The sequence below is a fragment of the Papio anubis genome, chromosome 5, assembly GCF_008728515.1.
Source record: "Papio anubis isolate 15944 chromosome 5, Panubis1.0, whole genome shotgun sequence".
In the NCBI taxonomy this organism is placed as follows: domain Eukaryota; kingdom Metazoa; phylum Chordata; class Mammalia; order Primates; family Cercopithecidae; genus Papio; species Papio anubis.
Window position 1 is genome coordinate 141,603,395 of NC_044980.1, and position 26,368 is coordinate 141,629,762.

Genomic DNA, 26,368 nt, shown 5'->3' on the forward strand with positions numbered 1-26,368 from the left:
AGTAGCAAACATCCAAAGAAGTTGAAAGACTTCTTTTAGAAATCCACTAATTAATGTGCCAAGATTTCAGGCCCCTGACAAAGTAATAAGCTGGAAAGTGTCTAACTTTGCTTTTGATAACTTTGCTTTTGATAATACATTCTTGAGAACAGAAACTAGCACATGTGTATTGAAGAATAAGGTGTTCCTTTCCGCTGTCTAGAAATAAGCTGGAAAGTGTCTAACTTTGCTTTTGATAACTTTTGATAACTTTGCTTTTGATAATACATTCCTGAGAACAGAAACTAGCACATGTGTATTGAAGAATAAGGTGTTCCTTTCTGCTGTGTAGAAAGAGCACTGCTTTTGATAATACATTCTTGAGAACAGAAACTAGCACATGTGTATTGAAGAATAAGGTGTTCCTTTCTGCTGTCTAGAAAGAGCACTGGAAGTGGAGGCAGTTTTCTACAGCTCTTGCCTTAAGTAACTCTACAACTTCATCCATTCTGGACTCCACTCCTTGTCTGTAAAATTAAGGGGCTGGAGTAGTCCCAGCTACTTTGGAGGCTGAGGCAGGAGAATGGCATGAACTTGGGAGGTGGAGTTTGCAGTGAGCTGAGATTGTGCCACTGCACTTCAGCCTGGGCTACAGAGTGAGACTTCTTCTCAAAAAAAATAAATAAATAAATAAATAAGGGGCTGGATTCCGGTTTCTTCTGGGTCGCGTGAGCTGTGCCTTTGAATTGGGTGGTAAACGCAGATATCTAGCAATGCTAATGGTCCACCATTATTAGTGAAGACCTCACCAAACAGTGTGTGTGTGTGTGTGTGCGCGCGCGTGCGTGCACGTGCACATGCGCATGCACGCTTGCATGTGTGTGGACGGGCACACACATGTGTGCACGTGTATGGCAATACACAGAATGCACAAGATGCTTTGACATCACTTAGATTGTCCCCTGCCATTGTGCCTGTCTGCAGGATTGGCAAATAGACCCCAAATTAGTTATGAGGGAGTGAGAGGACCACTGACTCAGAATGGGGAAAATTAAATTCAAGTCCCACTCCTGACTCTGCTGGCAAAGCTTGCTTTCTGTCTCTGGGGGTGTGGAACTGAAGAGAGCCCCTTGTTTCCCTCCCCATCTTTGCCTCCCCATCTTTCATGGAAAGGATTTGGTTCCAGGATCTCCCAGTTCTGCGTCTCTTGGGAAAGTGTCTCTGATCTATTTTGGTTTGAATTTGCATGTTCTCCACATGGATTATTATCTGGCTGACTCGAGTTTTGCTTATTTCTTTTGTTTGATCTGCTCGGGTTTCATAACACAAGCTCTAAGGCCAATTTTAGCCCTTTTTGGATTATGAGAGTGTCAAAATTAAGGTATTGAAGAATTTGTCATGGTTTCAGTCAAGGATACTTGTCTCCCCCGCCCCCACCCTCCCTGGTGAGCCTTCCTACTTTGGCCCGAGTAAAAGCCTTCCCCTCCCTAGATCCCTCCCTAAATGGAGTCTGGTTTTCACATTAGCTGAGAGAAGGCCCTGAAGTCAGACATCCTCGGCACATGAGTCACTTTGTCTCTTTGTGCCTCATTTCCCCCATCTATAAATAAGTGGAGTCTTGCACTTTCTCATCTCCCAGTGTTGGAGGGCTTTCCATGGAGGTGGCTTTGTGCAGACCAAGGGCTCCTTCCTCACTGGCACATTCTGCCTTCCAAGGTGGATTATCTTGACTATCAGGGCCCGGGGGATTCTCTAATAAAATAATGCATCTCTCTGTCTTCCGGCTTCCACTCCTGGGTCCCTCCAAGGCCCCTTCATTACCTTCTGTGTGACCTTTCTAAAACGCAGCAGGCAGTCTTGGCTAAAAAGCCTTCGGTGCCCTGCCGCTACCTTCAGTAGAAAGGTTTCAGCAAATGAGTTCAAAAGGAAGTACGGTGAAAACTGACACAGAGAACTAATAGCACACCCAAACACATGCTAATGTACAGCCTAGATCCATGTATTTGAATCTATAAGGTGGAAGGCAGTGTTCTGAGAATAAAGGGAGGAATAAGACTTGGCCCCTGTGTCTGAGAAGCTTACATCCTTTTAAAGGTAAGCAAGTATACAAAAATAATAATGTTTTTCTATTTTTAAGTATTGGAAGTACCTTAGAAATCACTGACTTTGCCCAACTGCCCCATTTTACAGTTGTGGAAACCAAGGTCATAGAATTGGTAAATTATGAAGAAAAATGTGTTTCCTAGTAGGTCTCCCTGCTTTCGCTCTGCCTCCACCACCAGGAGTCTCTGCACCCAGTTATCTTTCTAAGGGGTGTGCTATCCATTACTCGCCACGCAAAACCTCTCTGTGCCTTCCAATGCAGCTAGACCGAAGCCTGTGATGTCAGCATGGTCAGATCCCTGCAACTTCAGCTTGTGTTCACAGCACATTGTGCTTCTGCTACCCTGGCCTTCTCTCTGCTGTGGGAACACACTAAGCTTTAACCCATCCCATTGTCTTGGAGGGGTAAATTCTCCCAGATCTTCAGGTTTCTTTGTGTCATTCAGTCTCACTCAGCTCAAAGGGCACTTCCTCTGGACTGCCTCACCCCCACAAGACACCCAAACTAGATGCAAAACACTCGTCACTCTTTCCCGTCACCCTAATCGGATGCCTTTGCAACATGTACCACTATCTGTATCACTGCTCATTTATTCATTGTTCATGTTTATTGTTTGCATCCAATCACTGGAGAGGAAGCTGCAGGAAGGCTGGGATTTGTCTCCATTTCCAGTGTCTAGAACATAATTGGTTCATAGTTGATACAGAAAAAAATTTTGTTGAATGACTAAACAAACAAATATATATTGAAGGAAATTGGAAAATGCAGGATAGTATAAATGCAAATAAAAATCACCCATAACTCCTCGATCTGGTATTACTTTTGTTAACATTTTTTAGGATTTCTTTTTTTCAGGTCTCTTTTCTGTTTGTATACATATGCTATTCAGTATGCATTTAATAAAATTGAGACTATGCTAAATTATGGTTTGTCTCTTGCTTTTTTCCAGTTATTATATGATATTTGCATGTGTTAGGAAATAATGTCTTTAAGTGCTATTTTAAGTGTTGCAGAGTATTTCATATACATTTTTCAAAATTAAGCATTTCCCTGTTGTTGGACCCTGATAATTTAATTTTTTCTTTTTTCTAATTGATCTGCCCTCTCCAAACCATTCTAATAGCACTTGACTTTTATGATACTTTTAACTGTTCCTAGCTGTGAGTAGTTGTGTAAAAGACGTTCATTTCTTTCGGGGAAATACCAATAGACCCGTCCTTAATTTTGTACGTTTTCTGTGGTCTCTTTCAGTGGGGATTGACTTTGTTGATGACCCAGTTATTGAGTCAAAGATATGTGGTTAGCCACGAGTTGAGTTTCTAACATTTCCTGGTTGAAAGATAAACTAACATGAATGGAGGGATAGAGGTAAGTCCTAATCACGTCTAATGCAGACTTTTAACCAGGAACATTTTCCTGTTGAAATTAATCAACACTCAGGAACAGAAAAGTAAAGAGTTTCCAAATCTTCATAGAATTATAAAATCTTAGCAAACTGAAAGGAATATTAAAGGTAACAAACTCCCTTAATTTAAATAAGCAGGAAACTGAAACAGAAGGGGGCACCATCTTGTCCAGAGTCCTATAGCAAATAATGGTGGAGCCAGCCCAAGAAGAGACAGCAAAGCTCTTCACACCTCAGGCCAGAGTAATATCCATACAGATGAACTGAGATTTTGCTGCATAATAAGTTTCAGACTGTAGGTGACCAAGATAAAAGACAAAAATTTAAATTATAATGTCTTACAAAAATCTATTGAGGAAGAATTGTAGTTGATTGTCCAATTATTAAGCTCACTTAATTGGGGTACCCTTCATCCTAGTCTCCAAATTTTTCTGAAGATGCACCCCATTTACTAACATTTGTTAACACACCCTTAGTATCTGTGTATGTATTATGCCCAGATTATACACATACCACTGTGATAATATACTATGTATATATTTAAACATACAAAAATAAACATTTTACCAGAAGGAAGAAAAACAAAACAAATAGTTGTTTTATTATTTTTCCTTTATGTCAATAAGTTGTGTTTTCTGCTCCCTAAGGAGCCTGCAACACATTTTGGAAACTGCAGCTCAACATCATTCTTTTTCACACAAAGGGTCATGACTTATTAGTGAGCTGTGAAATCAGATCAGCAAGTTGTAGCCACCATATTTTAAATGAATTGTCATACAACAGATAAAAAATAATAAGTGGATTACAGGTGATAAGAATGGCTGTTGTTTATGGCACATTTTTTCAATTACAATCATGTGTCACTGAATGACAGGGAAATGTTGTACAAACATCGTATTGAACATTTACACCAACCTAGATGGCATAGCCTACTACACACCTAGACTACGTGGGATAGCCTATTGCTCCCAGGCTACAAACCTGTACAGCATGGTACTGTCCTGAACACTGTAGGCAATTGTAACACAATGGTAAGTACTTGTGTAGCTAAACAAATGTAGGCACAGAAAAGGCACAGCAGAAATATAGAATAAAAGATTAAATATGGTACATCTTTACAGGGCACTTACCATCAAGAGAGCTTGGTAGTCTGTAAGTTGCTCTGGGTGAGTCACTGAGTGAGTGTGAAGGCCTAGGGCATTACTGTACACTGCTGAAAGCTTTATAAACGCTGTACTAAATTTATACACTAAATTTGTACACTAAACTTACAAAGAAATATTTTCCTTTCTTCAATAACAAATGAAACTTAGCTTATTGTAACATTTTTACTTTATAAACTTTTTGACTTTTTTAAAATTTTTGACTCTTTTGTAGTAACACTTAGTTTAAAACACAAATTGTTTTGTGTTGTACAAAAACATATTGTGCAGCTGTACAAAAGTATGTTATTTCCTTATATCCTTATTCTATAAACTTTTTTCTATTTTTAATTTTTTTTTTTTACTTTTAAAATTTTGGGTTAAAAACTAAGACACAACCACACACATTAGTCTAGACCTACACAGGGTCAGGATCATCAAGATACCATGAGGTGACAGGAATTTTTCAACTCCATCATAATCTTATGGAGCCACCATAGTATATGTGGCCCGTTGTTGACTGAAACGTCATTATGCCATGCATGACTGTACTTGTGGGAATGAGTGTATGTGTGGTTTGCATGGAGGGAGGTGGCATACTGGGTGACTCTGTAAAGTGCAAATCCACCCAAATCAGCAATTTGATATTCGTATATTACTTCCATAATCTCTAACCTCACCACCCATCTTCAAATTTAATCCACACGACATCCCTATGATAAAGATATTCCTACACACACTATGTAAGTGATCAAACTGTGGCATAGGTTAAATAACTTGCCCAAGTTTCTATGGCCTGGTACAGGCAGGATTTAGGCAGCTGAATCCACAGGTGCTGCTGAACGACCAGGAGACCTGCTGCCCAAGTAACTGCAAAGTGGGCACCGAGGACTATCGAGGACCACAGGTCGAGTCCCACCTCTGCCAACCTAGTTTGTTAGCCCTTCCTTCCTTCCTTCCTTCCTTCCTTCCTTCCTTCCTTCCTTCCTTCTTTCCCTCCCTTTCCTTCTTTCCTCCTTCCTTTTCTATTCTTGCCTGCCAGCTTTCTTCTTTCTACCTTTCTTCCTCCTCCTTCCACCTTTCTTCCTCCTCCTTCCTTCTCTCTGTCTCTTCTATCTTCCGTTAAGTATTAGTTTTTCACAAACTAGATTTGGGGAAAGATTTCTTAGAGCTACAGGGGATCTTAGAGATGACCGACTCCAACTTCTTCATTTTTGAAGATGAGGAAATGGAGATCCAGACAAGGGAAGGGTGTCACCATCAGCTTGTGTCACAGCTAGGGTGAGAACCCACTTCCTCTTCCTTCTCATCCATCAGTCTTTCCTCTGTACCAGCTTTATGCTGCCCTATAAACAGTCCACACTTAGCAGAGTCTGCCCCTGGGCTCTCTTTCCATGAGTACTAAGAATTCATGTTAATCCACATAGAAAATTGAGAGATCAGAGCCTTCAATAAATGCCAACCAATATTTACAGTGTGCTGTCTGTCAGCACAGTGCTGTGACAGTGCTGGGGATAAAATAGCACAGACACCAGGGCATCAGCTCCCACCCCCACACTGCTTCATGTACTCTCAGGGCACAGAGATGCCTCATTCTGTGCTCTTATCACATTGACTTGTGTCATCTTTTGATTGTCAGTCTCTCCCACCTAACTACGAACCTCCTGAGAGCAGAAGCCCTTTTTCTTTCTTTGTTTTCTCAGCACTCCATATCCTATTGCATAAATCAGGACCTGGCACATAATCAATGCTCCATAAGTAATGGTTGAATAAATGAATAATTACATAGCACCTGTATTAGTTTGCTAGGGCTTCCATAACAAAACACCACAGCCTGGGTGGCTTACACAATGGAATTTATTTTCTCATGGTCTTGGAGGCTGAAAGTCCAAGATCAAGGTGCCTGTAGGGTTGTTTCCTCTGAGACCCCTCTCCTTGGCTTGCAGGTGGCAATCCTCTTGCTGCCTCTTCATATGGATTTTTCTCTGTGTATGCACACACTCCTAGTATCTCTCTGTATGCCCTCATATCCTCTTCTTATAAGGACACAAGTCAGATTGGATTAGGGCCCACACTAGCAGCATTGTCTTAACTTAATCACCTCTTTAAAGGCCCTACCTTTAAATGTGGTCACATTGTGAGATACTAGGGGTTAGGGCTTCAACATATGAATTTGGAGGGAATACAGTTAATTCAGTCCATAACAGTCTCCTGGCCTTAACTAGTTCACTGTAGCACACAAAAACATAATAAGACAGCACAGTAACTGCTCTAATAAGAAAGAAAAAAGCCTGGTGAGACACATATAATGGTTCCATATATGCACCGGGTCACCGCTAGCTTGTGGCAGGGCTAAGGTGAGAACCCACTTCCTCTTCCTCCTCATCCATCAGTCTTTCCTCTGTACCAGCTTTATGCTATAATTATAATGGCTGCATCACTGAGCATCACCATGTACCATGTATTGTTCTAGGCATAGAATGTATTCCCTCAGATAATCCTTGCCAGTATTAAATGTCCACAAATATTGCTAGTGCCTGCAATGTCAATCATTGTGCTAAAGCTATATCATAGTGGAAAGACTCTCACTGCTTAATAGGAAAATGCAGATGCACACACACTCAAACACACACACACGCCAGTGGTATGCTGTCTCTGCCCATTTCTGCCAGGTTTATGGCTCTCATAATATTTGTTCCTCAGCCAGCTAATTTAGTCGGTTTTCAATTAGGAAAGTAGGAATCATTCTAGATCTTTCAACATAAGAAATTTAATGTATGTAATATTAATATCAACACTTCACAGGTGAAGAAATTGAGGAATAGTCAGTAAGTAAGTGTGCAATTCACACAGCTAGTAGATTGCTGCTCCAGGGCTTTCAACCCATTATTCTGGCTTCAAAGTCCCCTCTTTTAACCGGAACCCCATACTTCCCCTCAATAGCAGGAAGTCTTTTTTTTTTTTTTATCCCAACAGGAGAAGGGATCTGAGACCATAGCAGACAGGAGAGAAATTAAGCAGAGCTGCAAAGTGGGGTAAAGAGAACACAGAGAAGAGACACAGAGAAAACAGGATGGCATAAGTCCGGGTTCGTAGGCATCTGGCTGACTAGGCAGCATAGAGGGCTGGTGAGTGAGGTGAACTGGCCAGTAAAATGAGGATGGAAAGGTAAGCTGGGGCCAGAATAAGCAAGGTCTCATTTGATGTGAATATAAAATTGGGCTTGATTCTCTAAATGCTGGTGAGCTAATGATCTTGCAGTGAGAGATCATTTAATCTTACCTCCTCATTTTGCCAATCAAGCAACTGAGGGCCAGAGAGAAATGACTTTCCCAAGACTACAAAGCAAGTTAGTGGCAAAACTGGGGCCAGCGACCAGGTCTCCCATGACTAGTACCATCCAACTCTGTTAAACAATTCCTGCATAAATGTCTGAAAACTGAAATAATTTAAAAGAATGCTTCTTTCCATGTTTTCCCATGTCTTTCACCCAGTTTTCACACCCCCCCTTTTTTAGGTAATTAAACTTTTTCCTAAGTTTCAGCTAATTAATAGCTTCCCATCTAAAATAACTCCTATGGTTCAAAGCCAGAATGATTTTACAGAAATTGCTAATGATGCAGTTTTCCTGTGTGGCTCAGTTGTATGTGGCAGAATGGCTCACAGGTACATTTTATAGACTAGAAGTACCTGTATTTCTTCTGTTTAGGTCTAACAGATACTTAGAGATATGGAGATAAACTAAACAGCCACTCTGGCTGGGTTTGTTTTACCAAACAAACATATCAAGTTCACAAACATTTGCTGGTGTCTGGTATATGCCAGGCACTGTGCTAGAGTCCCAAGATCCAAAGATATATGAGCTCAGTTCCAGTTGAAAAGGCTCTCGCTGTTTAGTAGTAAAATGCACATACATCCACATACACACACGTCTGATATGCTGTCTTAGGGCTCCTCAGAGTAGTGGTTCTCTAGCCAGGTGACTCAGTCTGGGTCCAGCCAGGAAAATGTAAACCACTCTTAAGTCTTTCAAAATAAGGAATATAAGGAACTAGATGCACAGGTAATGAAAAAGCTGAAAAGCCAAACAAGATGGTAAAGCACCACAGATATTAGCAACAGCAGGAAGATGCTACTGCCCCTGAGCCTGGAGGGACACAGGAACAGGTAGTGTTACCAGATTTGGGAGGCCAGGACATTTGTAAGGAGCACGTGAAGCACTGAGCCTGAGCACATGAAGCCATTGCTGGAGATTTCACCAGAGGCAGAGAGAGAAGAGAAGAAACACCCAACTTCTCCCCTCCCCTCCTTCGGTCTTTTATCATTGACTCCCATCAGCCAAACCTGCCTTGAAGCAACAGGGTACGGGATCCTGTAGTGTTCAGGTCCCGAGGATGCTGAGCAGAGCTGGAGAATCATGAGGAAGGGAGCCAAGAGCAAGTGGCAGCTGCATGGCACACCAGGTGATCTTGGGCAAAGCGCTTAGTCTCTCAGTCTTAGTTTCCTTGTTGGTAATTTGAGAAAAATAACACCTCTCTGGTTTGTTATGAAACCAACATGAAATAAAGTATGTGTAGGCATTTTATAAGCTTCAAAAAGTATGTATACAAATGTAAGGTCTTTTATTCTTTGTTTTAACTCAATGTTTTAGATTTTAGGCTCTGGGGGAAAAAAGAAGTGAATGGTGTTTGGGTGTCACCAGGAACTTCATAATGCCTAGGTAATTATCTAAGTAGAGGAAAATATCCTTTAATTGTACTGCTTGTTATCTCACTCTCTCTCTGGTCCATCTGTGAAGACCATTGAGTGATTTTGAGGAAATTGGCACATAACTGAAAGGATGTCAGAGTATATTCTCGGTCCTATTTGGAGATTTGTCCATGGTTTTGAGTCAAAAAGTGACAAGAAATAGGATTCTAGAAATTACTTCAAGACCATTTATTCCACTCTTTTAATTTCAAAGAGGACCAGAGGGGAGAAGGGATACAGGCACATGGCACAAGCTCAGTAAATCTCTCCTAAAGGAATTTACACAATGACACATGCCGATTTCTTCACTGAGAGAGACCTAGAGCCCTGGAAGACCCTCACTCCCTCCTTGACTGGCCCTCTCTTCCTTGGACTTTAGGGGTTCAAATCAGTCTTATGTAATAGTTTGTACTTTCAACTTTTCCTTCTTCCTGTTTCATTATCTTTAGGCTTCCTTTCTTTCCTTTTAGTCTTTTATCTCTTCTTTCTAATCACTTTGACTCCTCAATTTCATGGACTTTTTCCTATATATTATGTTAATGGACGATGAAAGCTTAGCATTAAGCTATTTCTATTTTAATTTGAGAGAGTGCAAGATTTTCCTCAATAACTCAATTCCCCTTTGTGTTAGATCATAAAGTATGTCAAACTCTTTGAGACTAGCTTTTCTCCCAACCCCAGGCAGTATTACCACTTTTTTTCTTTCTTTCTTTTTCTTCTTTTTTTTTTTTTTTTTTTTTTAGACAGAGTCTCGCTCTGTCACCCAGGCTAGAGTGCAATGGTGTGATCTCACTGAAACTTCCACCTCCCGGGTTCAAGCAATTCTTCTGCCTCAACCTCCCGAGTAGCTGGGATTACAGATGCCCGCCACCATGCCTGGTTAATTTTTTGTATTTTTAGGAGAGACGGGACTTCGCCATGTTGGCCTGGTGGTCTCAAACTCCTGACCTCAGGTGATCCACCCGCCTTGGCCTCCCAAAATGCTGGAATTACAGACATGAGCCACCACACCCAGCCTGATCCTTTTCTTTCTACTGGCACAAAGTCCAGGCCACAGCCAGAACTGTTGACTAAATGCTGGCGTACTCACACCTGGCCCAGGAGAATGGCAATAATTCTATCTGATATAATGTGGTTTGACCCTCTAGGGAAAAGTGATCCTATTTTCTTTAACTTTTCATGCATTTCGGGGCAGTTGTTAAGTGAACAATAAAGTTTAGGGTATATTCCTCACTGTGGAAAGACTGCTTTGATTGCCTCTAAGTTTCCTTCTAGCTCTGACATTTAAGAACTCAGTATTATTCCACCAAAGAAAGCCTATTATGATCACAAAAGCCCTAAGATAGTAATGATCTCCTGAGTGACTCATGGAATTCCCAGTGGTCCACTGTGAATTGACATTTTACGGGTACAGAGACTGTGGCATCTTAAAATGTCAAAGCTGGAAGAGCGTCAGTCATTATCTACTACCAGTGCGTTCAGGAGTCTGGGACCTGAAGCTTAATGGTACCTACTCACTGAATCCTTCAACAGAGATTTATTTTTATTGTTCTCATGCCATGTGCCAGGCATTGTAGTAGGTCCTGAGGTGCAGTAATAAATAAGATAGATGAGGTACTTCACATATACCAGTGAGGCAAAATGCATGATAACAAGGAAAAGGTAATAAAGTTTGTAATATTTGCTTAAAAGATATAAATAATGTCATGGATTTATTCACTGTGTTCAATGGACAGTGAATAACTTGGCGGGAGGGAGATGACTGCAGAAGTGACTCTTAAGACAAGATCTGAACCTTGAGAAGAAACCAGCTATGGAAACCAGGGTTAAAAAAAAAAAAAAGGCAGAGAAAATGAGATATGCAAAGTCACAGAGGCAGGAAAGAACTTGGTATATTTAAGGAGTGGAGAAGCAGCCAATCTGGCTAGAATTAAATAGAAGAAAATAAGTATGAGGAGTGGCTGGAGGAGTTGGCTGGGGCCAGATCAACCTCATAGACCCTAGTAAGGAGTTTTGGTTTCATTCTAAGAGTGGGAAGACTGAAGGCTTTTCTGCAGATAAGTGACATGATCTGGTCTACATTTCTTAAATACACCTCTGAGTGCAGTAAGGAAAATGGTCTGTGGGAGAGAGAATGACGCTATTGCAATAGTCCAGACAAAAACTATCTATCTATATCTATATCTATATCATCTATAAACAAAATTGGAATAAGTGGAGCTGGAAAGAAGTAGAGGAGTTTGAGATATGCTTAGGAAGCAGAGCCTATAAGACATGCTGATCATTTGCATATATGAACTGAGAGAACTAGAGGAATAACAGACTTCTAGATTTTGGAGCAATTGGATGAATGGAGGTATTGTTATTGATGTAATGAACCTTAGAAGTGGGTGGGATCAGAAAGACCTATTTGCTTTAAAAGGAAATGGGGAGTGGACAGGTATGTTGGCAGCATAAGAACTGGAATAACAGCACATCTCATCCATGCCTTAAAAGAATGTGAAACTTTGAATTTACAGCAATGGTATTCAGTAGGTATGGCTTTGCCCCTAAGGGACATAGACACCAAGGATACTGCTAAATATCCTCCAATGCACAACACAACTCTCACAACAAAGCATTATCTGGCCAAAAATGTCAATAGGGCTGAGGTTGGGAATCCCTACCTTACAGGTTGCCTTTTTGGCTTTTATGCAAATAAAGTCCCAGAGAAGATGATTCTGGAAGATGTCACTGCAGATAGAGTATGAGGGAGGGACCTGGATTAGCCTCTGTGGTGGAGGCTGGTGGGAGCTGGTGAGTTATGGGATTTGCAGAGTTTTCCTGTGAGTGGAACAGTCTCCAGGAGAGGGTCTGAATCCTCTGGGGCCTTGGAAAGAACAGAACATTGATTGAATTCAAGTAGAAGGCCCTGGACTCAGTGGGAGATGAGGTGGATACGCTGTCTAGTGAGAACTCAACTGAGCAAGAGGATCGATGGCCGTGAGTCTGGGCAAAATCAAGTGTTTCCAGGGGAAGAAAAGGAGCATGGGAATCCTAAGGGACGTGGGGAGAGGGAACCAGAACTTCTGCTTGAATCCAAGCTTCTTGGGGCAGGTTTTCAAACTAGAGGTCATCGAGACTCCATTAGTTCTCATGCCTGCCTACACAGTAAAATCACCTGGCGAGATTTTCAATGTACTAATGCTCCAGCTGGGCCCCCACCCCAGAGACTGTGATTAAATTAGTCTGGCTTAGGGCCCCAGTACTGGAATTTTAAAAGCTACTCCAGATACTCTGGGTTGAGAACTACTGTCCTAAGCATTGTACACTCTGATGCCTATGGGGCCAGACAAGTAAAGGAAAAGAGGGACAGGGTAGGTAGGCCCTGCCTAAGTGGGCAGCCTCTGCTCAACCGTTGCCCGCTCTTGCCTTGTAGAAATCGGTGCTGTGTTGCCAAATCTTCCTGTCCTCTTGTTTTTTTTGGTTGTGTTTTGTTTTTGGTTTTTTCTGAGAAGCCTAAAATCCGGAATTTTTTAAATGTTGGCTCTAAATATTGTGAAATCTCATGCCAAACAAAACATGTCCGCAGAGCACATGTTGGGCCTCTGGGCTGTCATCTAGCAACCTCTGACCCAGCCCAGTCGTTTTCACACTTTTTTTTTAACCACAAGAGGTTTTCTCCAAACAGCTTGTTTTGTAGAACTGTTATAAATTAAATAAACTTAAGCAGAACCTTGGTTTGGAGCAGGACAGAGACACACTCAGCCTCTCCTTCCAGCCCAGGGCAGTTCTTAATGCTGCTCCTGAGACCCTCCGGTTCTGGGGAACTTCTCTGGTCCATTTGCCAGATGAGAAAACTGAAGCCTTCATAATACAGTCCTGGAGCAGAACCTGCCCCACTGGGCCACTTAGAAATATGTGTGGGGACCTTTGGAGACATATGTGTGGGGACCTTTGTCTCAATGACAAAGTTGGCACTACCTGACACTCAGTGACTGGCAGCCAGGAATACTAAACTTCCTGCAATGTCCAAGACGATAAAGAATTACGCTACACAAAATGCCAATCACTCCCTGCTGGGAAACACCAGATGTGGAAGTGGAGACCCAAGAGAGGGAACATCATCTGGCACGATCATGGCAAGTACACTCTAGAACTTTGGCCTCTGCCCCAAGGGCTTAAGAACTTTCATCTTCACCCATAAGGAGGGGTCACTGGCAGAGCTGAGTTGGTCATACTCCAAAACACAGGAGAAAAAGAGATATTTTAAAATTAAAGCCAGGTAACCTCTTGAGGTGGGACAGCCATTATGTCAAAAGGCTAAGTGCCAGGTTTTGAGTAGGAATTTGAAAGGAAATGGGGACTGTGGTATCTTCGGCCTGGGCCAGGGTCCAGTGGCGGGTACTGGGAGGGGACGGATCAGCTGCAGCAAGGAGCAGAGGTGCTGGGACATGCTGGAGTCAGGGCAACTGCACAGATTTGCTGGCTCCATGGGTCATTTAATCCCTAGGCCAAAATATGCCAAGTTCAAAAATAGGATGTGGGAGTAAAAGGTGAAAGGAGGGTGTCCCCAACACTCCAAGGAAACAGAGCCAAAAGAAAAATCATCTTCCTATTTTTGTCATCACAATGCCACACATTGTACAGACTTTCACTGTTTGTAAAACCATTACAACAGGATCACCTTCTCAAGAAGTGGCAGGCAAGGGGAGAAGTATCTCTGTTTTACAGGCAAGGAAATGGAGCCTCAGGTTCATATTTATTTGGCACCTACCCTTTCAAGATCTGAGTTTATTTGTTTATGCTTACTTTCAACATCCACATGATGAAGGTCAAGGGAGGGATTCCTATTCTTGGTGTGTAGATTAGACTAGCAGTTCCCAAACTGTGGTGGGCATCAGAGTTACCTGGGAAACTTGGTAAAAACACAGCAGGCCCTATCCGATTAGAAGAAAGGAGGCTGTGTCTCCTTCACGCTATCAGCACTCACTCCAGGTGATTCTGATCATCACCAATACCCCAACAGGTCTAACCTAGGTCAACAAGACAAGACCACTTACACAGTGCTTGGATGTCACAGCAATGTCAAATTACTACATGGGTCTAAATATTTCTCCTCTCAGGCAGTGATGGAGCTGAGGCAACATCCAGTGGTGTGCTAGTCAGCCAGCTCTCCATGAGGGGGGATCCCTGACTTGTAGTGTTTGTCTATTTCTATGGTGTAACTACTGGGGTCATGGCCAATTTCAAAGTACTGAGGTGACATCACTAAACATGGAGTTGAGAAGAGTTGCACATAATTAGCTCTTTTGAGACAGTCTGAGCCAGCTTCAGTGTGCATCTTTTGTGTCTCATCTTCAAAGATGGTGATCTTTTCCCTAAAATATCCAGAGCTGGGATGTGGGACAGACTCATGACAGTAACAAGGCGTGCCTGTTCTGTAACATCATTTTCAGGGGACAAGAACATCGATTACTATTATTCTACCATTATCTTTGAAAAGCAATAGACATAATTTTGAATTTCAACTTTGTGACTATTGACTGTGTGATGTTGAATGAGTCTCAGACCTCTCTGGGCATCATATTTCCCACACTTAAACTAGAAATAATAATACATTCCTCAAAGAAAAACCATAAAGGCCCAAGGATGTGATATATGTAAAATATGTAAGATAGTACTTGGTAACTAGTTGTACACAATAAAGGTTTGTGCCATTCTCGTCCTCTCTCACATCCTTCACATTTTGAAACCTAGAAAGTACCTCATCACTCTTCCCATCTAGATGCCTTGCTAGTGAATCAGAGACTCAAGAAGGGCAAGTGCTTTGCTCAACAAATCATAGGCAGCTGGTATGGAAGCCACCTGGCATGAAAAAAATTGTCATTAGGTTATAGTTTTCTTTCTGCAGACCAACCTGGGAGTCAAGCTGTGGAAATTCTGCACATTTGCATTGGAACTATTTTGTCACGATCACTTTCCTTGTAAAAGTTTTGATAGTGATGTCTGGAGGCATTTTGCCTTAGCAGCCTGGGCTTTGGAATTGGGCTTGCCCTGTAGCAGGTCGCTTGCACCTTTCTGCCACAGATTACGGAAACATTTAAAGTTGTGGATTGTGTCTCTGCATCCTCTTCCCTTCACACCAGCTAATGTGTTTTTCATTTCTCTTGGCTGGCTCAATTTCCCACATGTTCTCCCAAGCTCTTCCTCTCCACTCCCCAGGGCTTCCCACAACAAACCTGCGTGCTTTGGCGTCTTAGTAGGAGGGGCTGCTGAATTTATACCGGATATGCCTTTGGCCGTGTTTATCAGCCCTGGCCCAGGCTCTCTTAGCTGAAGGTGGCTGAAGCAGAGGGTTTTGACTATTCAGGTGGCCCCAGCCTGCCTGCACCCTATCCCTGAAAGCAATCTGCCAATTCGGCCTGAGAGGATGGAAACTTCCAGCTCTGCCATCTGTTTGGGACCCCCTGAGCAAAGACCTTCTCTTCTACACATCAGTTTCCTCATCTGTGAAAACAACAATAATAGTATCTTTGTTTTATGTGAACCACTTTGCTTTTCACCATAGTCCCTTTACTGGTGGCTTCCCGTTTAATCTCCATTACAGCTTGTGAAGTAGGGGATACTACGACAGGCCGGTAACATGCAGAGCTAGGACAATAGCCCAGGTCTGCTCATGCCAAGAGTGAGCCGGAAATTTTGCCCTGCCCATTAGCTGTCTCTTTCATTTAAATGAGGAGGATAGGCTGTGTCTCTATTTTGCGGTGTAGAACCTGCTTCATTTCCTTGCCTCCTCTTCTTCACTTCTCTCTTTCCTCTCTTCCTATTAAAGTAGTTTTGCTCTCTGACAGCCCTGGGGGTAGCTGGGCGCACACAGTATATGTGTGAGCCTCACAGAGCAGAAGGCTAATTAGAAGGCATTCACTTTTTAAATTCCCCATCTGAATTCCTGGTTAGGAGAAGAAACAGGAATTTTCCTGCTCTTTTCTGTTCTTTTATTTTTCCTTCATCTGTGTACTTGTGCCTTGCTACCGAGTACCCCTTTTGGACATGGGACGTATGCATTGGTTGTGGTTTTGGTTTCTTTCTTTCCCATTTTTTGTTTGTTTGTTTGTTTTGGTAGGGAGTCAGGCAGAACAAAAAGTAAAGAATTCAACAGTTCCACAGACATCTAGGCTGAACGGGGACCACAGAGAGAACTTGCTTGTCCTATTTAACTGTTGCTTAGGAATGTAAAGATGTGAGCACTTAGAATCTAGAAAAAACTTTAGGAGAGGTGGTTTCCCAATGTATCCGAATGTCCCACTCTGTACTTTCTCCATCAATCAAAGCCTTCTCTGTATCTCTAGTTGGAATTAACTTCTATTTTCTAAATGCAAACCCTATCTTGCAACCCATTGGCCATACTTCTTTTGAGCACTTCTTCCTTCTCTGTGTCACTGACCTGATTTTCTTGGATTGTAAATTCTTTTATTGTAAAGACCAATTTTTAATATTATTTTTTGTGTGTTCACCATCACAGCTCCCACCATCACCACCTAATGATAATCATGATGATAGCCGCTTCCAAGTATTAAGCATTACTCTTTGTCAGAGACTATTCAAACAACATCTTATCTAATCTTACATCAGCCTGCTGAGACGTGTAGTTTTACTTTTAAATAACTTTCCAAGAATTATATAAGTAAGAGGCGGAGCTAGGATTTCCAACTTAGGTTTGTCAAATTCTTTAATTCCCAAGCTGGCGTTTCCAAGTTCTGTGATATTCTGCCAAGCGCAGTGGGTGAGAGAAAAAGCCCGCGACGAGGAAATTCCACTCTTGTCTTGCTAAGATTCAGCACCATCTGAAAAAAAAAAAAAAAAAAAAAAAAAGAACAATTAAAAGGTCATTTCATCCCACCCTCTCATTTCACTGATGAAGGATTTAAGCCAAAGGGGAGAAAGTGAGCCAAATCTAGGTTGCCCAGACGGTGGGTAGCTCAGCATAACACCAAACCTCACCCCATTTCCCCTACTGCCTCCAACCTCCTGTTAGGCCTCTCACTTTCCTAAAGACTTTATGATATGATATGTGGGACAGGAATTGCTCAGCATTGGAAAGTTTAGGCAGGAAGAAGTTGTGGGCAAAAACGTATATCATGCTTCATGATCACACTGTACAGGACACCAGGGACACTCAGCTTCCCTGAAGTTTTACTTTCCTGAAAAGTTGTGCGTAAATGAGATGCTGGCTCTCCCTTTCCGGTAAGTCAGCCTTCAGTAGGTGAGTCAGGTTGGCTCGTGGCTGGGAGTCTGTGCCATGGCTTTGCCTTTGTGGAGGTTGTCAGTCAATTGTACACATATGAACTTTAGGATATACAGATGATATATATACATATCATCGCTTACTGTTTGGCCTACCATTGACCATTTATACCAGAGAATTCTTTGCCATGGGCCTGCCTTGTGCATTCTAAGATGCTGAACAGCCTCCCAGGCTTCTACTCACTAGATGCCAGTAGCATCTCTCTTCCCCCAGTTATGACATCTGAAAATGTTTTAAGACATTGCAAAATATCCCTTGGGGGAGAAAGCACCTGTATTCGCCTGTTTTCACACTGCTATAAAGAAATACCTGAGACTAGGTAATTTTTAAACAAGACAGGTTTAATTGATTCACACTTCTGCATGGCTGTGGAAGCCTCAGGAAATTTATAATAATGGTGGAAGGCAAAGGGGAAGCAATGCACTTTCTTCACAAGGCAGCAGGAGAGAAAGAGTGAAGGGGGAAGTACCAGGCACTTATCAAACAACCGTATCTCGTAAGAACTCACTCACTATCACGAAAACTTTAGAGGGGAAACCGCCCCCATGCTCCAATCACCTCCCACCAGGTCCCTCCCTTGACATGTGGGTATTACAATTCAGATTACAATTCGAGATGAGATTTGGGTGAGGATACAAACCACATCAGGACCTCTGGGTGATTTGGTCTCATCTTCCTCTGAGTCCTTTGGTGAGGAGGAAAATACCGATTGGTGAAGAGAGCAAATATCCAAAGCTCCAGCTAGAATCTTTATTCTAAGGATGCTCTGTCTGGGATCTCAAAATATTTTTGTGGTTTCCATGTGCTGCATCCCTGCATGTCTGCTATGCATCCAACAGTAGCTAAGTGTCTTAACTCAATTGTTCCACACAAGAATCCTGCAGGACAACTATTATTGTTTCCATATGTATTCATTGGGGTTCTCCAGAGAAACAAGACCAATGGGATGTGTGTGTGAGTGTGCACACGTTTGTGTGTTTTGAAAGAGATTTATTATAAAGGATCAGCTTATGCAATATGGAAGCTGACAAGTCCCAAGAACAACAGTTTGCATGCTGGAGACCCAGAAAAGCTCATAATGTAGTGCAAGTCCAAAAATTGGCAGGCTTGAGACCTGGGAAGAGCCAATGTGTTAGTTCAAGTCTGACAGCAAAAAGAAACCAATGTTCCAGCTCAAAGGCAGTCAAGCACGGGAATTCTCTATTATTGGGAGGAAGGTCAGCCTTTTTTTTTCCTATTCAGGTCTTCAATGGATTGGATGGGAACCACCCACATTAAGGAGGGCAATCTGCTTTACTTAGTCTCCCAAATCAAATGTTAATCTCATCCAGAAATACCAGCACACACAACCTTAGAATAATGTGTGACCAAATGTCTTGGCACCCAATAGCCCAGTCAAGTTGACACATAAAATTAACCATCACTTGGCTGGGCGCTGTGGCTCACACCTGTTATCCCAGCACTTTGGGTGGGCAGATCACCTGAGGTTGCTTAGGAATGTAAAGAGGTGAGCACTTAGAATCTAGAAAAAGAATTTAGGAGAAGTGGTTTCCCAATGTATCCTGAATGTCCCACTCTGTACTCTACTTTCTCCATCAATCAAAGCCTTCTCTGTAAATTATTTTATTGCAAAGACCAATTTTTAATCTTATTTTTGTGCGTTCACCATTGCAGCTCCCACCATCACCACCTAATAATAATCATAATGATAGCCACTTCCATGTATTAAGCGTTACTCTTTGTCAGAGACTATTCAAACATCTTATCTAATCTTACATCAGCCTGTTGAGACATGTAGTTTTACCTTTAAATAACTTTTCAAAAATTATATAAGTAAGAGGAGTTCAAGACCAGCCTGGCCAACATGGTGAAACCCCATCTCTACTAAAAGTACAAAAATTAGCTGGGCATGGTGGCAGGTGCCTGTAATCCCAACTACTCAGGAGGCTGAAGCAGGAGAATAGCTTCAACTCGGGAGCCGGAGGTTGCAGTGAGCTGAGATCATGCCACTGCACTCCAGCCTGGGTGACAAGAGCAAGACTCCATCTCAAAAACAACAACAACGACAATTAACCATCACTCTATGGTTAAACTGGGTGTCAGTGCATCTTATAGAAAGAGTCACAAAGCTAGAAAGCAGCAGAAGGAAATCTCAAGACCAGGTTTGTGCTCTTAACCTCTATGTGAGCTTCTCAACCCAGTAGATCCATGCTGGATGTGTGCCGTACTCTTTCGAGTGCAGGGGGAAATAATAGAGCTTGAGAGCCACTGCTCTGTGCACTGCCCCTCATTGGTTGGCTATCTCAGAATCGCTGATTATCAGGGTGAGAAGAGACCATCAGGATAATCTAACCCAGTGAAACATTAATCTGATGATCACACAAATAAATGAGTAGTGTGCCTATAGTGAGTACTCTGATGGAAAGGTACATATGATTGGGAAATAGACCTGATGTGGGTCAGGAGAGGCTTGCTGAATGATTGAATGGGTAGGGGTTACATGGGTAGAGAAAGTAGGAAGGCATTTGAGGTGGAGAGAACCCTAGGGTAACAGGGAGGGGGCAACTTGACCCAGCTGGCTCTGCAGAGTGGGTTCTTCAGGTTGCTGTAAACACACCTCAGACAGGCATACTGGATGTGGGGTCTTGGAAGTCCTATAGAGTTGGGTTGAGAGTGAGGAAGGGTGACTGTAATAAAATCACAGAAACCCATCCAATCCCACCTCTCATTTTAAAGGAGAGGAAACAGACCCAGAGAAGTTGCTTATCCCAGAACACACAACTAGGAGATTGCAAACGTAGTGTGAAAACTTGGATCTCTTGCCTCTGTGTCAATTATGTTCCCAGGTACCATGGTACCTCTCCACATTGCCTGGAATCACCTGACCCTCCCTTTACCCCACAAGGAGTCCCCAGCTCTTGGAGCTTTAGAGTTCTTGTTCAAGTCTCACACAATCCCCTAAAGAGTGGTGAAAATACTCTCCAAAGTCACTGAACCCTGAGCACAGGACCACACCCCACGAACTGCCACATAAGAAAGGGGGACTCCACGCATGGACTTAAAGTACTGAATCAGCAGCTGGAAATGCTAAAGTAATTCATGACCCATAGAAGCACAAGTTACAAAATCATAGTCTGCAGGCCAGATCTAACCCACAGATGTGTTTTGTTTGGCCACACAATGTATTGAAATGTGTCTAAAATTTATTGCCACCATTAAAAACTTAGATTTCATATTAAAAAAAGTTCTAGCCTGCATTCCTACCTGACAGTAATTCCCTGGAGCTGCTACCTTCCCCTCCTCACACTCCTCAGGTGCCCTCCTGCTTACTCTGTTCCCAACCCCAACTCCTGAGGTAGCAGGTGGCGTCTGCAGCCCAGGGCTTTGCAAACATGCATCACAGTGTGCCTGCCCTGCCCTGCCTCATGATAGCTTTTCAACAAGCTGCTAACAGTGACCTTGGGATGGCCCCTCGAGTCTGCAGGCCAGCTAACCCCAGTCCCGTCAGCTGCTGCTCCCTTGATAGGGTTGTGGTCTCCTCCAGTCCTGTCACCCTCTTTCTAGACTGTGTCCCTCTGAAGAGGATGCATTCAGATTCAAGCAATGTGCTCCCCCAGTGGGCTGACCTAGGTGGAAAAGTTAAAGCAAGTCATTTTATATTTATACACCATTCAATTTCAACTTGGCAATCAGAACAGCACACACAATGTCAACCCAAATCGAAAGAGGCCTCATAACATACAAAGTTGATTCTCTCTTATGATTCTAGCTAAGTAGAATAAACTCCCAGGGGAAAACATCAAATCATTTCCTGAGACTATATACAAGCAGATCTCTAACAATGTGGGAGGAATGACAAGCATCTTGAAAAAAAATTTTCTGTTTATAAGTATAAACAGAGAAAGGACACTAAGGAAAATACTTGTAAAAGTCCTTGTTAAATGACAGCAATCTAACTGGGTGTATAAAGTTATTGCTGGCTCTCTCTGTTACCAGAATGAACTCAGATGAACTGTTTTAATTGTTTTGCCCTTTGAGGTTAAAACTGCACAGGTAGGAAGCAAAAAAACTAATGGTATTATAGAAAGAAATGCTGGCCTGGGGATCTGGTCCCCTCAAGGCTTTCCATCAATCTGCCTCTATTAGGAACTCATAGGTAGGTCACCTGACACCCTAGGCCTCAGTTACCTCATTGTGCAATGAGATTGTTGAATCAGATTAGAGATTCCACAAATGAGAGCAGTGCATCCAAGACGTAAGCCATTTTTTCATAACCTTTTCCCCTGACCCATTAATCATTTAATTGATGCTCCTCATTAAAATGACTTCAATTCTAGCATAATTTTTTAGATCAGTCCAAGTGGAAACATTTACAAGCTCACAGGTGTGGTGTGTTAGCTATTATTTTAGTACATATTAAAATAAATACTCAAAAATAAAAATTAAAAATAGCATTTGTCCGTGTACCGCCTAATGAATACGCAATAAATGTTGAATGAATGAATGACAACTACTGCTGAGGTCAGTCATGTGTGCCACGCACAGACATGAAAAAGATAACCAAAGAAAGCTTTGTGGTAGAGGTGTTATTTGAATGAGGCCTTGGGGTCAGATAAAATTTCAACAGCACAGGAGACTATACTGTTTTAGAGTTAAACACACAGGGGCTCTGGAGTCTAGCATCTCATTGGGTTTGAATTCTAACACCCCTCATGTACAAGGTATGTCTCGGTGAAAAATTCTTAACTTCTCAGTGCCTCAGATTTCTCATCTGTAAAGTAGGGATAATGACGGTACCTACCTCAAGAACTGTATGTGAGCATTAAGTGAGAGAAAGCACATAAAGCACTTAGCAGAGAGCCTCAGTGATTGAGCCTCATGGTCATGTCGTCGTCGTCATCAACATCATCGTCATAGCAGTCGTCACTATAGCAATCATCATTGTCGAGGAAAGTGGAGAGGACATTCCACAGGGAGGAACTTGAGGGAGGGGAGCACCCAGGAGGCAGCCAGTTTGCCTATGATTTCCACAGGACCAACTCACCTGAGCTATTCTCAGCTAAAGTTTGCAATCCTGCTAACAGACTTCGGTGGCTTCTGGGGAGCGCCTTGGCAGGAATGATCAGCCCCTTGCCCTCATCGGCAGGCTCTGTTCTGATTGGCTGCATTAACCCATGCTGTCCAGTGGTCTGGCTGTGCATTTCCTCCTCCAACAGTGGGGATGCTCCCTCCAGAAAACAGCCTCCAGAGTACATCAGTGGGGAACCGCTGCACCTACAGACCTTGGAAGCGGATCCTCCTCATGGCTGCATTTTTCTTGAAGAGAGCTCATAAGGAAACCCAGCAGCCACAGTGCCAATCAACATCAAAGATGGGGTCAGGGTGCAGAAAGAGCCACAGAATTGCCAGAGGCAGTTGCTGAACTTTTGCTCCTAGATGGAGCCAGTTAGGCCTGCACATCACTGCAGCAGGCATCTCTCAGTGCCATGAGTCCTGGTGGGTCTTGTTGATTCCTCATTCATTTCTTATCACCCCATGTGAATCAGATTCAGTTGCTTCATATTTTCTTCACTACACTTATGACTGCCTGATGTTATATTACAGTTGTGAGTTTTGCACCTCTTATATTAAGACAGTGTCTGCCACATAGTAAACACTTAGTATTTGTTGAAAGTTGTAAAAGTACATCAATGAGTATCCCACAGTGCCTGGCACATAATAGATATTCCATAAATAGTTGTCAAATAGCATTTGCCTCTTGGTCCAGAAAACAGAGATAAGGGTGGTGTAGATGCGGAGCATTTTGTTCAGGGATGCTTTTCTGGATGTGGCATTTGAGCTAGACCTTAAAAGATGGAGTGAAATTCCATAAGGAAGGCTTAGTAGTGGGGCATTCCACACAAAAAGGACAGGTGTTTAGACATGGAAAGCATTGGGGACATTTGAGAAACTGGGAATAGCTCAGTTTGGCTGGCAGATTGGAAATATAAAGAGGAATTCCAAGAAGCTACACCTGGAGAGGCTTCCCCAGTATTATAAAAAGTCTCAAAGGCCATGCCAAAGAGCAGGGGCCTGGATCCCTCAGGCAGTGGAAAGCCAATGTGGTTTTTAAGGAGGTGAGTAGTGTGGGCTGACCGATGCTTTAAGAAGATGAATACAGCAATGTCTTGAAGAGTGGTTTCGAGGTGGAAGGGAGACAGTAAACAAAGGTCCGAAGCCAAAAACGTGGAGAAAGTATAAACAAGGTTCAGTGTAACACCAGATGTTGATTTAACACATAAGCGGGGAAGAGGAGAGTCAGAGGTGAAGTTGAAGTGCCCGCATGGCTGACTGAAAGGATGGTGCTGCTGCAGCCTGAGCAGAGAAGTCGGAAGGAGGAGCAGAGGGGCTTGGGGATATGGAAAGGAGAATAGTGCAAAGTCTTATCTTGTCATAACCCAGATTCCCCATTTGGTGAATGCTTGTAGGCATAAAAGTGCCAGAGTCTCACTGACTGTTGGAAACAAAGACCGAAACTCCAAATGTAGATAAGAAGTGGACAAATTTCAAGAGTCACCTCCAATGAAGGAGTCTACCTAGGCCTTAGGGTCAGCATAGTTTCTAGAATTGGTTAAATGTAATCCCAGCTCTTCCTCTTCTTATGTGTATGACCTTGGACAACTCTCTTAACTCATCCAAGGCCCTGCTTTCCCATCTGTAAAACGAGAATGATAATAAATCTACCTCATAGAGTTTTATTGAGAATTAACATATGCATGGTATTTACTAGTGGTAAAATACTCAATGTGCATCAATAATCATTAATATTATCTTATTTTTATATGAGGCAGAGGCTGCAAATACAAATGCCTTTATAGGCCAACTGGAGAGAAATGAATTAAGCCAATTCGCCACCTAAAAGGAACGTGGCTATTCACCTTCAGCAAATTACTCCACTTGGGAGTTTTGATGAGGTTATCACCCTGTGCGATTTTTTTTAAGAGAATTTGGAAATCTGGACTTTGGAGGGATAAAATTTTCCATTTTAAAATGTTTACTCAATTTAAATTACAAGATAATATTGTGGCATCCAACAGTGCATGAACTGAACAAAATGTGTGTGGGGCTGGTATAGCCCATGGGCTGCCATCTGTGAAATCTGATTTAAGACAGGCTTCCAGCTTGATGTAGAGATCCTGGGAGCCCTTTTGGAAGCTAGAGCGGCCCCTTCATTCTCCTGAGATATTAGGCTCCAATCTCTCCACATGTCAAACAACAGGCATGCAGTGGATGACCCGATGCCCTCTGGGCCTGAGGTTCTGAGATCGCTGGTGTCCAAGGATGTCCAGTCTGGCCTTGATGGCATGAAGAGATCAATTGGGGAAAGCTCGAGGGCTGAGTGAGACGGCCAGGGAGGCCAGGCCTGGTGGCAGCTTCATATGCTGCAGCAGGGAGAAACCTGTAGGTGTTTACCTGCTGTGGATAAAGACAGGAGAAGTGTTGAGGCTAGCTGGAGATGAGAAGCAGGGTGTCTGACCTGACTAGTTAAACACTTTACTAAGAACTACAGCTGAATCAAAGACAAATCTGAATATGAGCCTGTGTGTGTGTGTGTGTGTGTGTGTGTGTACCACTCACCTGAGCTGGGGTGATAGAGGAGAACGGGCCCGAGTGTGTATCTGCTTTGTCTGCTTGCTTTTCTCAAGTTCGTTCCTGTGTGACAGAAATTTCTAATCTCTTGTACTCACAAAGCTACAGCTGATATTTCCAGAAACTTTCATAGCACCATTTCCACCTCATCCCTCCTCGCCACCTGAACCCTTACTCCCAGGTTTTCAGGGTCTGAATCTACAGCCAAGCTTCTCGGTTCTAGAACCCAGAGTGGAGATGTAGAAAATCCTACAAGCAACCCGGAGTGTTAGAGCCTCCAGCAGGCTCAGACTCTCCTGCCAAAGGACAGCTGCTATTCCAGCACCTGCATTGCAAAGATGGGCAGGTCAATGCATGGCCAGCAGGGACAGAAGAAACACTGCCATTGTCCCAGCTGATTGATGCTGAGAAGGCAAGATCATTTTTCAGCAAAGTGCCTGGTTAACCCAAAGTGCAAATTTGGTTTCCTCTACCTTACTGGAATATTTGACTTTGAATCCATGTTTACTTTCTACCTCTGGGTAGATGTATCCTGTGACTCTGTGATAAATGATATTTACAAAAAGAGGTTTTCAAGATATTTTTAGCAATAGAACTCTTTCTTTAAAATGATGTATTACACTAAACCCAATATATAAAATATGTTTTGTAATTGAGTGATTAACACATTCTTTAGTCAATTTGAATCTTTATTCTTGGTGGTAAAGGCTTTGTTATTTTCAAAATTACAAGTGCCTAACAGGAAACTTCAGGATTCTTTGGAGTATGTTGTAAAAACCACTGATACAGTCCTCACTTTCTGAGGTATTGGGGTTCTAAGTGAGGAGAAGTCATACTTCTCATCTTTAACAGTGTAAAATGAAGACGACAGAAGGGAATCACAGCATTTCCTGGCATTTTACTGATCACATTTGAATAGGAGGTGAGTAACTTCGTATGCTGGAAAGAGAAAGAATCATACAGAAAAAAAGTCAGGACCCTGTGTTCTAGTTCTGGCTCTAGAGAGTGTTGGCTCTAATCGTTTGAGAATTGGTACTCACCATGTGCCACTGGAGAAGGCCCTTCTCGTCTGT

The 26,368-nt window shown here is 42.6% G+C and overlaps 1 long non-coding RNA gene across 1 annotated transcript; it reads right to left on the reverse strand.

Moving 5' to 3' along the window:
- Positions 1-17,072: 17,072 nt before the first annotated feature.
- On the reverse strand, positions 17,073-25,534 carry LOC103885493. Its single transcript, XR_648605.3, has 2 exons — positions 22,468-25,534; positions 17,073-17,205 (listed from the first exon to the last, which is right to left on the reverse strand). It is a non-coding gene; the product is annotated as an uncharacterized LOC103885493 (long non-coding RNA).
- Positions 25,535-26,368: the final 834 nt, after the last annotated feature.